Source organism: Setaria italica, chromosome II (assembly GCF_000263155.2).
Source record: "Setaria italica strain Yugu1 chromosome II, Setaria_italica_v2.0, whole genome shotgun sequence".
Lineage (NCBI taxonomy): Eukaryota > Viridiplantae > Streptophyta > Magnoliopsida > Poales > Poaceae > Setaria > Setaria italica.
The window spans coordinates 28,027,545-28,031,090 of NC_028451.1; positions in this window are offsets into that span (position 1 = coordinate 28,027,545).

The window sequence follows — 3,546 nt, forward strand, 5'->3', positions numbered from 1 at the left end:
TGGAGCTAGGGACACCCTCCCAGCCAAACACCCTCACCAGACAGCTCCAACTCCACCCAGAGCTGGCTCCACCTGGAGTTCTGGAGTGGAGCAGCTCCACCTAGAGTTGGAGTCATGCCAAACAGGGTCTAAGACTCGGAATTCCCAATACTCCGAATCTGAGATTTTAGGTTCTCTACCAGCACCAGCGGCTCACGTTACTTTGTTACTGGGATGTAATAGTTGTCTCAATATTACGAAACTGCTATAAGTTTTCAGAAAATCTATAGATGGCTAAAAGTTGGTCATACCATTTTGGAAACCAAGATACTCCTACTTTGAAATGATGTTTTTTTCTCGAATAAACTGGAGATCTGCATATCATTGTATTAATTTGTTACTGAGATGTAACAATTGTTGCAATATTATGAAACTGCTATAAGTTTTCAGATAAATCTGTAGATGGTTAAAAGTTAGCCCTATCATTTTGGAAACTAAGATACTCATACTCCTACTTTGAAGTGATGTTTTGGTTTCGTACAATCAGTCTTTTAAGCTTTAGTTATAAGCAGTTTTTTTATGTTGAATTTGATTACCGAAAATAATACGAGCAGATATATAGTTTCCAACTTTACCACTTATTGCAATGAGTACTCTAAATGAATATGCTTCTTAAAATATGTCTAAAAAACCTAACAAGCTTTTTTTTACGAAAAGACGGCAAGAGGATTGTCATGTTATATTAATAGAAAGGAAAAAGAAAATAAAATGAAAATAAAAGAGACAACAATTGAACAGCTATGGAGAAACCTAAAAAATGCTACATAAAAAATTGTCCATCAGATTGGTGAAAAATTGATCTTTTGCATGCTTTCAGAGAATTGGATCGTGTATGCGCTCTTGGCTGTATAGTTACCATCGTTTGTCCACCTTCGTTTGATTCTTCCTGCACATCCCTACTTTGATGATGTAGCTTTTCATATAGAGTGGTGTATTGGTGTAGTTCTTCAGCCGATTGGATATGGTGTATTGGTGTAGTTCTTTAGCTGATTGGATACGTCGGATCCACACATTATTGTTCAAAATCTTGTTTAACCTGATATTCTTCCTGATAGATTTTGCGTACACGAGGGGAAACCCAACAACTCTACCAAAACTCAGCCTGTGAGGGGCTAGCCGCCTCCAGAGCGTTAGTGAGAGAAGGTCTCTCACATAGATCGAGAAAATCTTTGAAGAATTAGGTTGGCTCTTGACCATGTGTTTTAGTGTGGGACAGAAGAGTGATTGTTTTATCCCTAGCTTGAAATTCACTCTCATGAGAAGTCGAACCCAGAACCTGAGGTGCTATTAGAGCTGTCTAACCAACTTAGCTAGAGGCCCTCTACCACCATATATAGCATTTTAGACAACAAAGTTTCAGAAACATCCCACATGCATGAAAGCAGTGTTCTTTATGATGGCAACAACATTAGCGGCTTGAAAGAAACATCAGCTCCAGGTCGATCAGGGTTCCACGAAATGTCCTCCAAATTAAGGTGCTTTTACCGCTGAGGGGAGGGAGTGAGTGATCGATGGATCCTTACGCCTGCGTGCACATGGGCCGTCGATCGATGGACCGGCCGGATCCAAGCGGACGTAATGGTAGTAAAACAGTGTCAGCACTGCACGGGCATTAAAATTTGCTTCAGCATTTAATTTATGATGAGGCCTCCGCCTACCCACTCCACTGTTACCACTGTGTGTCCACGGATTACTCCATATTGATTGTTCTTCTTGGACCGCCATGGTAGGCGCGTTACGTTGCACGGAGCCATGCATAGTTGCTCCGTTTTAGCACTATTTATTTGCCGGGAAAGGAAATCCTTTTTTCAAAAATATAATTTTGCTAAAAATAAACACGGTAACACTTACATACAGGAGTATATGATGTACGCACGCATTGTATTGTAACACTTACAGGAGCTAGCTCCAGTAAACATGGAGGTAGCGATTGTCCTGAAGCTAGTTAGCTGCTGGGCGAGTGAATCTAGCCGGCAGTGCAGGGACGAAGTAATTGAACGGAAATTTAAGTAGCCGGCCTGTGAGCCTGCCCGAGCACTTGGCCGGTTTGACTGACGACGACTCATGATCTCTTCTGATGCTGCTAGCTAGTGGCCTCTGGTGAAGCTAGAGAGATGATTGTCTGAAACAATCTTTGAGAGATCGAGACAGAGACAATGATGCCCTACGACTGTTGCAATGAAATCGGCTGCGCTGCCGGACGACGCTACCTGAAATTGCAGCCTTCTTTTTTCCGGGGCTTCATCATCATGCGCAGGATGAGGCATCGATCTATAAAGTCCAGCACTGGGCACGTATGTAAAAAGCCCGGTTAATTTCATGTCGCATTTACCAGCCAAGAGGTACATACAGTACCTCCTAATATCTTTCCAGAGATACGGTTGGCCGACGGACGAGATGGCATGGGCACTAGAAAATACGTAGAAATCAAGCTCCCATCAATGGAGAAGCATCTTTGCGTTAGCTAAGAGCGATGAATGAGATCGATGCGCGTACTGTGCTTTGCTTACCAACCGCAAATTAAAGAAGATAATGGAGCTGAGACGACGCGCCCATCCTAGGCAATATGGCAACATATTAGGGCAGGCTACGAGGACGCGAGCAGCATGAACACGGCCCCAATATGGCAACACAGCAGGCACGTCCATGATGAGCAAGCGTCGCTGTCGATCGCCATGCCGAGGTGCCGAGGGGCCGGCGGCCGGGAAACAAATGATGAACAGAGCTCCTTGCCCCAAGATCATGGAGCTCCGATCGGGTACGGGATACCCCGTCGGCCCCTCGGCCGCGCTTGCTGGCAAGTGGGTGAGTAGGCGCAGTAGGAGGCCCGGCGGTGCTGGGTGACAAGTGGGTGAGAAGGAGTAGTGGGAGGCCCGACGTCGTAAGCGAAGCTCTCGTGTTAACTTTATGATTTTAATTGTTTCTATAATTCTTGTAAAATGTGTGGTAGTGATTCATGTGAAATGTATTCATGTAATTCGTGTTGTGATTCATGTGATTGTGAAATTTGTTTTATTCTTGTGAAATCCGTGTGCGCGCAAGCAATTTGTGATTGTGATTTTTGGAGAAGCAGGCGGTTGTGATTCTTGGAGAAGCGCGTTTTTGGAAGCTGAAGCAGTGGTATAAACAACCGATACTAAAAGTCCCCATTTAATACCGAAATATGAATACCGGTTGCACAACCGGTACTAAAGTAGGTTTGGACCCGATAGTGAAGGTGCATTCCCTAGCAATAACTAGATCTCCTATGGGAGAGCAAAGTTAAAGTAGATCTCGTGGCAGGCGCACGTTCGATCAGGCATTATTTGCCATGGAAAGCCAAAGGGAGTGTTTGGATACCGCGTGCTAAACTTTAGCACCTGTCACATCGGATGTTTGGATACTAATTAGGAGTATTAAACATAGTTTAATTACAAAACTAATTGCACAGATGGAGTCTAATTCGCGAGACGAATCTATTAAGCCTAATTAGTCCATGATTTAACAATGTGGTGCTACAGTAACCAT